At 43.2% G+C, this 13,974-nt stretch overlaps 1 protein-coding gene across 1 annotated transcript in view; it reads left to right on the top strand.

Moving 5' to 3' along the window:
- Window positions 1–13,974, top strand: part of SLC16A7 (solute carrier family 16 member 7) — a 337,527-nt gene that overhangs the window by 186,267 nt on the left and 137,286 nt on the right. Inside the window, exon 2 of the mRNA XM_030217090.1 lies at window positions 1,637–1,686. The gene's annotated coding sequence lies outside the window, so the exon portion shown is untranslated. The remainder of the gene's footprint in view (window positions 1–1,636; window positions 1,687–13,974) is intronic.

The raw sequence follows: 13,974 nt of genomic DNA, 5'->3' as shown, positions 1-13,974 counted from the left end.
ATGCTAGTGTGCCTACAGCGCAGCTTTATAAACAGGGTCCTTATTAGGATTTATTTACCACCTTTTTGAAGGAATGCACTCAAGGCAGTGTACAGCAAGAACAAGTCAAACATAATTATAGCAGTACAAATATTCAAACAACAGTACAAAGTATGGCATAGTATGCTACATTACAATGTCAACACAATACACAATGAAGCATTTTAATAGACAGCATAGGGTGTAAGCAAAGATGGAACATATAGATAGGTAAAATAGAGTAACAGGAGTAAGAAAAAACAGACCCCTTTTACCAAGCTACGGTAAAAGGGAGCCTGCGCTGGCATTGGTGTGTGTTTTTGATGCACGTCAAGGCCCCCATTTACCGCAGCAGGTAAAAGGTAAGTCTTTTTTTTTCAGGAAATGGCCGTGCAGTAAGTGAAGCACTTGCCGCGCAACCAATTTTGGGGGGAGCCCTTACCGCGCTGACCTGGTGGTAACCGAGCACACAGCACTAGCTGATTATTACCAGGTACACACCGGCAATACAAAAATTAAAATATTTTTGTAGTGCCAGATATGATGGCGCACTGGGGGTGGGAACTACCGCCGGGCTTCTGCAGTAGCCCGGCAGTACTTCCTTTTTAGCGAGCGGTAAGCCCGTGTTGGGCTTACTGCCACTTCATAAAAGAGGCCCTAAGGGACTAGTTTAAAGAAAGTTGCCAATGAGGTCAGAAAGGTGCTTGGACATTATCTTAGCTAGGGTAGCTACCTTTGGTGTACCTAAGCAGGTTGATGTTATTATTCTATAACAACAGGAGCATCTGAGGGGTCCTTTTGCAAAGGTACGCTAGCGTTTTTCGTGCCTGCTAAAAATAAGAATGCGCTAAACACTAGAGATGCCCATATACTCCAATGGTATTTCTAGCGTTTAGTGTGTGCTAAAAACACTACCGTGCCTTTGTAAAAGACTCACTATAAGTACATAATTATTGCCATACTGGGACAGACAGAAGGTCCATCAAGCCCAGCATCCTGTTTCCAACAGTGGCCAATCCAAGTCACAAGTACCTGGCAAGATCCCTCAAAAAGTACAATACATTTTATGCTGCTTATCCTAGAAAAAAGCTCTAAATGCTGTAATAGAATTAGTGCTAATCATGCCCAATTGGGATGCTTACATCTTGGCACCAAATTATGGAATTGTCCCGCTTTGTCCATAATGTGTATTTTTACTTTTGCATACTAATCTGCCATTCTTAATATCTCATACTAGAATAAACATTTCCTTGCACTGTGTTCCACTTTCATCACTTGAATGCCCAAATCATTAAAAATCAGCTATTGTTTTCAGTATGCTTTTTTTATGTCTGTTTTGATTTCCTTCAGCTCCATTTTGATTTTTCATTATGATCATCATACTGATTTTAGTGAGTGAAGAAGCTCTGTTACCAGTCAATGACTCTTCATGAAGGACTACATTCATATATAATAATGATTATGTTTATTTTCACTACTAGATTTAATATTTTCTTTCATATCAAAAACGTTGCAGAGTCTTTGGGAGGCTTTTAACTCACATTTCTGAGGTGGGATTGTTTCAGATTCTTTTGGATTGCTAATTGAGTTGCATTTTGTTTTGCTCTTTTTTTTCCAGAGGTGCTCACTCAAGAATCCTTCCAGTTAGTGTCATTTCCTGCTCAGCAGGTAACTTTCTTTTTTGAATACTTACATTTCTGTCTTTGATTCTCATGTCTATTTTACCATTGTCATAAGTTTTGGTTGGGAAGAGAAAACACATGATTGGGAGATAATTTCTTTTATTTATGCATTACAGGAATAAACTAAGTCCACATCACAAAGGCTAAGGAGAAATAACAAAAGAATTCTATGAACAAACATCAAATGGGAAAGATATTTTTAGAAATGTACTGTTCAGTTATGAGACCCAATGATGATCACATTTTTTAAATAGCCAACTGTAGCATAAAAATGAAAATACTTAAATTCAGTGCCGCTGTACAGTTTGCTGTGCATATTCGATGCCACTGTGTATCTAGTGATGCTGAATATACACCTATTTTTAACACTGTGACTGATGCTCAAAAACATGCTGCCACTGCTAGGTCTGAATATTGACATGTATATGTTTTAAAATATCTCTCCAAATCCCCGTGTTCTTTCCTCCCAACAAAAAGCAAGTGTGCATCTATATTTATTTATATTGATATTGTGATGAAGGAGGCATGGTCCCGGTGCCCCATGGCACTTTTCCCACCAGATTCACACATAAGGAGTGCAAGGGCAGTTTGGAGCTCAAGGAAAGGAGAATATCCAGAGTGGAGTCCCCTGGATTAGAAGGGAAGTTTCCCTGGCTGCAGTCATGCAGAGGTTGGCAGAGCACACTGAATGGAAAAGTGTTAGCACGTGGGGCTAGTAAAGGAATGAGAGACATCTCCTTAAGGGAAGAAGGGGGATATGTGTGGAAATAGCCCCCCCCCCCCCCAAAGATCCCCTCTAGGGAGCCGGTTCCTTGTAAACCAGCTCTTAGTTACAGGATTCCCCTATTAAGTGCTCTGTTTACTAAGGTGCGCTAGCGTTTTTAGTGCTCCCTAAAATTTAGTAACATTTATATCCCACGATTTTACATCAGATGCTGATTCAATGTAGCTTATATCACTAACAAGAAAAATCTGTCATTTGTTCAATATGGCTTATAAAGAATACAGTTTACAGGGCCGTGCCTAGGGTCTCTGGCGCCCCCCTGCAGACTATCAGTTGGCGGTGGCGGCGCCCCCCCCTCCCCCCCCGTGAAAATGATCGCTCACCACTTGCCACACTGACAGGAATTGTCAGCAATATTCTTAGAAACAGATTGCTATACATTGCAAAATAAGATAGCAGATGTAAATTCTCAAAGTGGACATATTCCAAACACTAAAATGAAAATAAAATGATTTTTTTTCTACCTTTGTTGTCTGGTGACTTTCTTTTTCTGATCATGCTGGCCCAGTATCTGATTCTGCTGCTATCTGTCCTCTTAACTCCGTTTCCAGGGCTTCCTTTCCATTTATTTCTTTCCTTTCCTCCTTTCTTCTTCATTTCTGGTCCTCAGCTTCTGCCTATTTTCTTCATCCATGTGCAGTTTTTCTCCTCTCTTCCTTTTCCCTCATTTCATCTCCTTCATCTTTCTTCCCTCCCCTCTATGTCCAGCAATTTCTCCTCTCTCCCTGAGCCCTGCCCTCCCAATCCATGCCCATCCATGCTCCTCTGTCCCCTGCCCCCTCCATTCATCCTTTTCCACCAATTCCCCTCTCTCCCTGAGCCCTGCCCTGCAATCCATATCCATCCATGCCCATCTGTCCCCTCCATTCATCCCTATCCAGCAATTCCCCTCTCTCCCAGAGCCCTGCCGTCCCAATCCATGCCCATCCATGCTCCTCTGTCCCCTGCCCCCTCCATTCATCCCTTTCCAGCAATTCCCCTCTCTCCCTGAGCCCTGCCCTCCCAATCCATGCCCATCCATGCTCCTCTGTCCCCTGCCCCCTCCATTCATCCTTTTCCAGCAATTCCCCTCTCTCCCTGAGCCCTGCCCTCCCAATCCATGCCCTTCCATGCTCCTCTGTCCCCTGCCTCTCCATTCATCCTTTTCCAGCAATTCCCCTCTCTCCCTGAGCCCTGCCCTCCCAATCCATGCCCTTCCATGCTCCTCTGTCCCCTGCCCCCTCCATTCATCCCTTTCCAGCAATTCCCCTCTCTCCCTGAGCCCTGCCCTCCCAATCCATGCCCATCCATGCTCCTCTGTCCCCTGCCCCCTCCATTCATCCCTATCCAGCAATTCCCCTCTCTCCCTGAGCCCTGCCCTCCCAATCCATGCCCATCCATGCTCCTCTGTCCCCTGCCCCCTCCATTCATCCCTATCCAGCAATTCCCCTCTCTCCCTGAGCCCTGCCCTCCCAATTCATGCCCATCCATGCTCCTCTGTCCCCTGCCCCCTCCATTCATCCCTTTCCAGCAATTCCCCTCTCTCCCTGAGCCCTGCCCTCCCAATCCATGCCCATCCATGCTCCTCTGTCCCCTGCCCCCTCCATTCATCCCTTTCCAGCAATTCCCCTCTCTCCCTGAGCCCTGCCCTCCCAATCCATGCCCATCCATGCTCCTCTGTCCCCTGCCCCCTCCATTCATCCTTTTCCAGCAATTTCCCTCTCTCCCTTCCATGACCGCCCCCCCTCGCATCCATGCTCTCGTCTCTCCCCTGCCCTCCCGCTCCCATTGTTCAATTCAACTGCCCGCCCTCTTCTCTCCCCCCAACATCCCTTTTCTTTTTTTTTCTTTTTAAATTTACCTCCGTAGCGGTTCCGGCAGCGTCAGTGAAGGAGGCGGCGCTCCCGACGTCGCTAGCCTTCCCTTCGCTGTGTTCCGCCTTCTTCTGACGTCATTTCCTTGACGTCAGAAGAAGGCGGAACACAGCGAAGGGAAGGCTAGCGATGTCGGGAGCGCTGCCTCCTTCATTGATGCTGCGCTGCCGGAACCGCTACGGAGGTACATTTAAAAAGGAAAAAAAAAGAAAAGGGATGTTGGGGGGAGGGCGAGCGAGGTGAGCATGGTGCGGCGGCGCCCCCCAGAGGGAAGCGCCCCCCTGCCATGCTTACCTCGCTTACCGTGTTGGCACGGCCCTGACAGTTTATACATCAGAGGTGGACTGATTAAGATCATACTGCAACTAGGAAGAAACTTTGTGTTCCCCTACATAATGAGATTTTTGGAAGAAAAAAGCTTTTAAATGTTTTTTAAAAACTCAGATATTGGGTTATTCCTCTTACATCTTTTGGTAATGGGTACCACCACAGTGTTGTGCCCTGGTATAAAAACCCTGCTGTTTTGCGTTATTTTCTGGGTAGTGAAGAGTCAGGTAGCTCCGCACCTGTCTATTTGCGTTTCTCAGAGGGAGATCAATCAGATCTTTCATACATGCTGGGGTTGATCTGAAGATGATCTGGTATATCATGGTACATATTTTGAATGCTATCTGTGCTTTTATCGGAAGCCAATACAGAGCTTGTAGTAATAGTCTGGCTTTTTCGAATCTCGATTTTCTGAAAATTAGCTTGGCTGCTGTATTTTGCGCTGTTTGCAATTTTTTTTTCAGAACTTGCTCCTTGCAGCCAGTGTAGATTCCATTACAGTACAGTAGGTCCATATGAGTCAGGACCATCAACTGTACCAGAATTTTAAACATGTCCCTAGGAAAGTAATTACTTATTCTTCTTAATTTCCACATCCTCTGAAACATTCTGGATATCACCAATGCAGCCTGAATTTCAAAGATAAGTTGTCGTTCTAAGGGGACCCCTAGAACTTTCAATTGATTTAGAATGGGATATGTAATTCCCTCCACATCAATGCTGGATGGGGTCTCCTTACAGTATGGGGAAGTGATCATTAGGAACTGAGTATTTTCATTTTTCAACTTTAACTTAAAAGTTGTCACCCAGGATTCCAGGATATTGACTCCTATTGAATATTGAGTTCTGTTTGTTGGAACTGTGGATTTGTTTCTTTTGCTTGCTGGATATGTTAGAATCAGTGCTTTTTTTGTGCCGGTATGTGCCGGTACGGCGTACTGGCACCTTTTTTGTGTGGTCCGGCTCACCTGCCTGCTCCCTTCCATTCGTGCACCCAGCCGTGCTCCCTGCATTGCAAAACTTTTGTTTACCCGAAGTCGCGGCGAACCGGCATTGAAGGCAGCAGGCAGGCAGGTTCACCTCCTCGACGCTCGCATCACTTCCCTTCCCTGTCAGCGCTTCCCGCCCTCTGATGTAATTTCGTTTCCGCGAGGGCAGGACACGCTGAGAGGGAAGGGAAGTGAAGCGAGCGACGAGGAGGTGAGCCTGCCTGCCTGCTGCCTTCACTGCCAGTTCGCCACGACTTCGAGTAAACAAAAATTTTGCAATGCATGGAGCACAGCCGGGTGCACGAACGGAAGGGAGCGGGCAGGTGAGGGCGGGCAGGTGGGGCTGGGGTTTGAATGATGTCAGGGGCAGGTGGAGGCTGGGGTGAGTCAGTGGACATGGAAGGGAGGGGGAGGATAGGGGGCAAAAGAGAATTGCTGGACATGGAGGGGAGGGGAGAGAGGAGAGGAGAATCGCTGGACATGGATGGGAGGGGAGGACAGGGGAGAGGAGAATCATTCTGGACATGGATGGGATGGGAGGGCAGGGGAGAGAGGAGAATCGCTGGACATGGATGGGATGAGAGAGGAGGGCAGGGGAGATAGGAGACATGCTGGACATGGATGAGAGGGGAGGGCAGGGAAGAGAGAATTGCTGGACATGGAGGGGAGGACAGGGGAGAGAGGAGAATTGCTGGACATGGATGGGAGGGGAGGGCAGGGGAGAGAGGAGACATGCTGGACATGGATGGGAGGGAAGGGGAGAGAGAGGAGAATCGCTGGACATGAATGGCAGGGGAGGACAGGGGATAGAGGAGAATCGCTGGACATGGGAGGGGAGGGCAGGGGAGAGAGGAGACATGCTGGACATGGATGGAGGGGAGGGAAGACAGGAAGGAGATGCACATGGATGGGAGGGGATGGCAGGGGAGAGAGGAGAAATGCTGGAAGTGGATGGAGAGGAGAGCAGGAGATAGAGGAGAATTGCTGGACATGGATGGATGGAGCGGTTGGCGGGGAGAGAGGAGAAATGCTGGACTTGGATGGAGGAGAGGGGAGAGAGAATTATTGCTTTATATGGATACAGGGGAGGGAAGAGAGAGGAGAAATGCTGGACATGGATGGAGGGGAGGAGAGAAAAAAGAAGATGCACATGGATGGAAATGAGGGAAAGGGAAGGGAGGAGAAAAACTGCACATGGATGGAGAAAATAGGCGAAAGCTGGATCCACGTTATTCCTCCTCCAGTCAATTCCACGGAGGAGGACCCAGCTTTTACTTATGGATGCAGGGCACGAAATGAAGAAGAAAGGAGGAAAGTAAAGAAATAAATGGAAAGGAAGCCCTGGAAACGGAGTTAAGAGAACAGATAGAGACCAACAGAATCAGAGACTGGGATCAATATGGATAGAAAAACAAAGTCACCAGACAACAAAGGTAGAAAAAAATCATTTTATTTTCATTATAGTGTTTGGAATATGTCCAATTTGAGAATTTACATCTGCTGTCTTATTTTGCACTGGTTATACTGGAGCTGTAACAGCTTACAGAAATTATTTATAATGAAAACAAATCACAAGTTATTTTTTTTCTCCTATACTAGTATAATATTTTCAATGATGTCTGGTTATATGTGCCATGGCTGGTATAAGGGGTATGACTAATGTGGGTGTGGCTATCATAGGGGCAGAGCCATATGGGGTGACCCTGCCCATAATGAGTACTGGCACCTTTTTTCTACAAAAAAAGCACTGGTTGGCTAGAATTAGGGTTACCATATGGCTCCAGAAAAAGGAGGGCAGATTGAGCCAGTCTGGGTTTTACTTTTACTTTCAATGGAAGCAAAACATGGACTGGATCAATGTGTCCTCCTTTTCTGGAGGCATATTGTAATATAAGGATAAAAAAAAATGGTTTTTTTTCTTCTCTTACCTGGGGTCCGGGGGCTCCTGGAGGCTGGCACCCCGATTTGGTGGAGGGGCCGTGGTTCGCCAGCGTTCGGGGATGGTTGAGCACATCCCCCGAACGAGTAGTGGCTGACCGGGTTTTACCCGGTATTTTCGGGCCTGTTTTTGGCACGGTCGAGGGCCTGGGGGCTGACGTCGCGTTTTGTTTTTTAAAAAAAAAAGGGGGGGCAGCGGCGCCGTTTTGCAGCCTGGGGATGGTTGGGCACGTCACCGGGTTTGGAAGGACGAAGCCGGGGATGAAGCTGGGTTTCTTCGCCCCGTTTCGGGGCCGGTTGGGGCTGCTTTTGGCTTTGGCTCTAGGCGCCGAAGTGAAGAGGAGCGTCGGGAGAGGAAAAGAAACATGCGGGCGCGCTCCCGTAGGGGGCGCACTACATGCACGAATCGGGATCGTGCGTTTCCCGTTTAGTCCGAAGCCGGGGCCTAAATTTTGGGCCCGGGCTCGGAAGTTTTTTTATTTTAACTCCGATTTCGCGTGGAAAGCGTCGGGACCGCAACAGATGGGGGTCTTCGAGAGTGGGAACATTCTACTTTCAGGTAAGGGGTCTTTTGACCTAAAATTTTAATTTATTTATTTTTAAATTGAAGAAATAGTGTTTTTTATTTTTAAAAAAATCAGGATTTTATTGAATTTAAATTCTGTTTTCAGTTTTGGGGTCGGGGTTTTTTTTTGTGATTTTTCGGGTGATTTAGTTTTTGAATTTTAATATTTTTGAGGGGTGTTTTGGGAAGGGGCTGATTTTAAGGGGTTAATTAGGGGTTAAATTTTAAATTTCGATGTGGCTGGTAGCGGGGAAAGAGTTTGAATTTTTGATGTAGTTTTTAATTAATTTTAGAATTTTGGGGGGGCTTTTTGGAAGAATAGGTGTAGATGGGCTTTAAATAGGGGTATTTCAAAATTTAAAAATAGGGTTAAGTAGGCAGGTGGGAAATTGTTTTAGTGTTAATTTTTGGGGTGATTTGGGTGAAAGTTTTGGTGATTTATGTAAAATTTTAGATTTTTTTCCATTGATTTCAATGGAAAAAGGAAAAATAAAATGGAGATGAAGCAGCGCTGGCTAGAATTCCGCTGGTCAGCAGAATGCTAAAAGGGACATTTGATTGGTCAGATGGGGTTTAGAACCCAAGCCAAAGTCAGGTATCCTAGGTGACGGGGCTAGGAGACAGTTGGCAGAGTTGGTTAGGCAGCCGGAGTGACTGGATGTGTTGTGGAGAGTGTGAGGAGGAAAAGAGGGCTAAAAGGAAGGGAGTTGGTATACAGAGGGGTTTTTGGGTGACAGTGTCTGACTGGAGTGAAGGTGTAAGTGAATGTATGATTGAGAGGTGGTTGATTTAAAATTTAATGGTGTTTGGGGTTCCATTATATTGGTGATGGGGTGGTAAAGGGAAGCAGGGTTAGAGATTTGTATGTATGAATAGTGAAGAGCGTGGGAACAGAAAGGGGGTGATTTTGGGAAATAAAATCTTAATTTAGGGGAAGAAGAGCTGTGTGATTGGTGTACATGTAAGGCTAAGGGGTGAGTTGGAATTTTATCATTTAGTGCTGATAGTGGTATGTTGTGACTTGACGCAGTAAAAGAGTGCTGGCTAGCCACTCTGAGTAAAGTAGGGAAGAAAAAAATAAAATAGCATAGGCGTGGAAGATAGGGAAAACATTTGATTACTTTATTTTAATAGTTTACTTGGGCCACAGTTTTTATTTAAAACTCTCCCCAGAAAAGAAAATTGTTCCTTGAATTCAGGTAGCTAGGGTTTTTGCCTACCTTTAGTTTATTTAAGGGTAGGTTTAGGGTGAAGATCTACGGAGGAGTGATTGGCAGCTCGCTGAAAACAACAAGGGCCCCACCGCAAGAAAGACGGCATCACATTCCGGAGAAAAGAAGATCTTTCTGTAGATAAGTGACTATGTGTGAAGGGGTATTCTAAATAAGGGAAAGACAAGGGGGTCAGGGAAAAAAAGGAAAGAACTATATACTTACCTGATCCTGGGAGGTGAACGTTGTTAGAAAAGGAAACCTGAAAAACAAAATAGACACAAAGAATCAAATTCTTGTGATAGATTAATAAACGACAGAAAAAGCTTTACAAGATTGTTTTATGAAAAATTGAAAACAGAAAGAACAATACTTATATGATTTATTTTTCGGGTTGAGGAAGGAGTATCTGAAAAAGAATGAATTACAGAGTTACTCTTTGAGTTGATTGTTAAACAAATTTGGTATCTGTTATAAGAAAAGTTTAATGTTGTTTATTTGCATATAAGACAAATGAAAAGGTTTTACAAGTAAATCTAATACAATAAAATTTGTTATAGTATTTAAAGAAAATCTAGAGTGTTGCATCTCTTTACTAGATAAAATTTGGGAAAGAATTCAAAAATTAGTTTATTTTTCCTCTCCCATTCTTTGAGGGTGGGAGACGTGGATAGTGTCTCTACGTCACTCCCGGTGTTCCACAGTGTGGTTCCAGAACCTGGCCCGACTGCAATCATCCAGTTCTGGGAGATACACCGAGTGCATCAGGAACCCCGGGGGTGAGTGTTAGAATATGGTAACCCTAACTGGAATAAAAGAGGAAAACATGGGCTGGATCACTTTGTGGCCTTGACCTGAATTGGTTGCGGGGAACAACAAGGTTGGGAGTGGTGTACAGCAGCCCAGAGGGCTAGAGGAGTACAGGACCCAGGGTTATCACAATATATATTAAACAGTATATATGAATATGAAATCCCATTGCATGCTGAATTCTACAAATTTAATTTTTTCCAGGAAAAAAACTTGTGTGTTTGTAGGTTGTGATAGCTTTCAAACAATGAGCAAAAAGATTGTCTCTGTTTTGCAAACCTGTGTAGAAGATTCTGACTGCCTTCAAATTCCCCGATTCATCTCCTGTTTTCTCATGGGGATCCATAGTGTTTGTCCTTTCAGTCCTCCACATTCAAACCAGATGGTTGGAGTAGTGCTGGGTAGTTACAAGGCCATCAGAAACCCATGTGCAAGTGATCAAGAACGCTTTATGGGATTCAGAAACCCCTTCTTCAGACCTGAATGTATAGCTGGAGAAATATAATTTCTGGAGGATGTTTTTGGTAAGAATTCCTACAGTATAGCTGTGTAGACACAATTGGATTAGCTTCTGTTGGCATCAACTAGAGTATTCATGATTAGAGGTGTTAGAATTCTTATGAAATAAGTGCTAAGATAATAACTCATCTTGTCTGAAATCGGAGTTTCTCAACCCAGTCCTTGGGGAACCCCTAAGCCAGTCTGGTTTTATGTATGGGATAGGTTTGAATACAATGGAGGCAGTACATCCAAATATATCTCATGCATATTCTTTGTTTCATACACAGAATATGCAGATTAGTCACAACACATTAATATTACCAATACCACTGACTAATATAATGTTTATACCAAAAACAAAATATATAACCATTCAGAACTCATTCATACACTGTTTAAAACTACAATCTTTATTACAAAATCATCATATCACAATTGTTAAATCAGCATGTCACCATTAGACTCATCCCCCATGGCTTTGAAGCATATACAAAATAGTTCACATATCTAAAAGTTCTTCTTCAAGTTGTAAGTGACTCATATCAGAAGAAGCTGCTATACGATCAATAGTACTAAATCCTTTATGTCTTCTGAATCAACCAACCAAATAGTAAAAGTGCTCAATCCAAACCATTCATGACTCAGTATTGAAAACTTGTGCACAGAGTTTCTCAACCAAGGCCTTGGGGCACTCAAGTCAGCTGGTTTTCAAGTTATCCACAAAGAATATGCATTAATATTACAAATACCAATGACTAAATATAATGTTTATACCAAATACAAAATATATAACCATTCAGAAATCATTCATACACTGTTTAAAACTACAATCTTTCAGGAAGTGAGGTAGAGATACCGGATGTTGATGAGCACCAAGCGGTATGCCTGATTGAGATTAGAGGCTGAATACGAACACGGTCTCCTGATGAAGTTGTAAAGAAACACGGCCAGTGTTGGGACCAGAAGAACTTTTACATTAAATGTTGAGTGGATGAAGATGATGTTTGATACTCCATGATCCCCTGATGGCATGTGGTTCTTTTTAATTGTTTATTGGGATGCAAGATGGATTTTGTTCTTAAGAGCTTGGCAATCCCTATGTGCGGGGTCTGTTGAACCTTAGAAGATTGAGAAGACATAAAGGATTTAGAACTATTGAATGAACGTACAGCAGCTTCTTCTGATATGAGTCAATTACAACATGAAGAACTTTTAGATATATGAACTGTTTGTATATAATTCAAATACATGGGGGATGGGTCTAATGGTGGCATTCTGATTTAACAATTGTGATATGATGATTTTGTTATAAAGATTGTAGTTTTAACAGTACAGTGAAACCTCGGTTTTCATCGATAATCCATCCGAAAACAATCAGCGAAATCCGAAACTGACGAAAACCAAGACAAATTTCTAGTCGAAAAAATCAACGAAAACTGATGTCAACGAAAACCGAGGTTTCACTGTATATGAATGAGTTCTGAATGGTTATATATTTTGTATTTGGTATAAACATTATATTAGTCAGTGGTACTGATAATATTAGTCAGTGCTATTGATAATATTAATGCATATTCTTTGTGGATAACATGAAAACCAGCTGACTTGAGTTCCTCGAGGCCTTGGTTGAGAAACCCTGTGCACAAGTTTTCAATACTGAGTCATGAATGGTTTGGATTGAGCACTTTTATTGGTTGATGAATTGTACATGTGCCCCATGAAAGTCAAGGTTAACAAATATGAGGAGGTTTGTCAGAAACTAGCTTAAACTCAATGGATAGGGAAACAAGTACTGTTTTATTTCAAAGTGGGCAGCATCACAGCAGGTATTTTCAAAATACCCTAACAGATCAAAAACAGACTGACAAATGTGCCAAGCACAGCAGTAGTTTAGATAAGAAGAAATTGGTCAAACTGATTCTATTAAAGTGAGTGCTGTGAAAGTTTCACCAGATTATTGGGGGGGGGGGGGGGGGTGGGGGTTCCATGAGACACTATATTTCCTTCTATTTATAACAGGGGGGAAAAAATAGAACAGTGCATTGTAAAATCAGCAAAATAGTACATTAGTTCTTCAGGTGCAATAGCAGACATTTCTCTTGAAGGCATATTTTCTGTATCTTGTTAGCAGGCTATTAATGGATCCAAGAGAATTGTGTAGGATTGCTTGGTATTGAGGCAATTAAAACAGAAAGGTGAATAGCTGTTACATCTTTAAAGATCTGTTTCTACCAAACTAGGTGATGTTTTCCTCTGCTTCAGAACCTCTACTTTTATTTTAATGAATGACCATAAGGGGTCTGTACCTGTTGACCAAACTTCAGAGATTAGCTAATGCAGTGGTTCCTAAACCTGTTCCTGGAGGCACCCAGCCAGTCAGGTTTTCAGGATACCCACAATGAATTTTCATGAGAGAGATTTGCATACACAGCATCCTCCACTGCATGCAAATCTATCTCATGAACATTCATTGTGGATATCCTGAAAACCTGACTAGCTGGGGTGCCTCCAGGACCAGGTTGGGGAGCCACTGAGCTAATACACAGAGAGCTTTGGGTTTTTGGAGAAATTAGAAGAGAAGAAATGTAGGGGAAGAGGCAAAATGAGCTAGCCAATGATATGTGTAAGAGACAGTACATTTTACAAGGGAATCAAATTGGTTATCACCTAAATACTATATCATCCCAATGTGGCTATTAAAAACTGGCTGAAGAAAATAAAATCACTAATAATTGTAATGATTCCAAAAGAGGAATTAAAATGAATATGACAATAATAACCTAACACATTGTTTGGAGCTGATATTCGACAAACCGGTGACTAGTTAGTTATCTGGATAAGTTATCCACGTAAATCTCAGCAGAGATCACCATTAGTGCTCACTGTCATGCCAGTATGATAATTGATGTGCATAGCATGTCATGGGGTGATTGATGAACATTTAAGACTACATTCAAAAAATAAAGATGCTTATTGGGCAGGACTGGGTTTATTTAGTTAATGCATCAGGTGGTACTAAATGTGTGCAGATAAAATGAATTCACTTACTGCAGTATCTATCCGCCAATGTATCAAGCAGTAAATATCTGCCCTGAATAGGAGGCGTGGCCAGAATCTGCCTTGCCAAGTTATTACACAATCGCCAACACCCCCACTTTCTCAATGTTCCTTCTACCATAGCAGTGACAACTTTGAACTAGTCACCATTCTCCCTTTAAAAGGTCCTGATTAGCACTCAAAAAAATGTCCAGCCCAATGTACAAAACTGAGCATGCACGGCAAGAGGGGAAAAGCAG

This window comes from Microcaecilia unicolor, chromosome 10, assembly GCF_901765095.1.
Source record: "Microcaecilia unicolor chromosome 10, aMicUni1.1, whole genome shotgun sequence".
NCBI lineage: Eukaryota > Metazoa > Chordata > Amphibia > Gymnophiona > Siphonopidae > Microcaecilia > Microcaecilia unicolor.
Note: the sequence above shows the minus strand (reverse complement) of the source record. Positions and strands in the feature narration are given on the sequence as shown.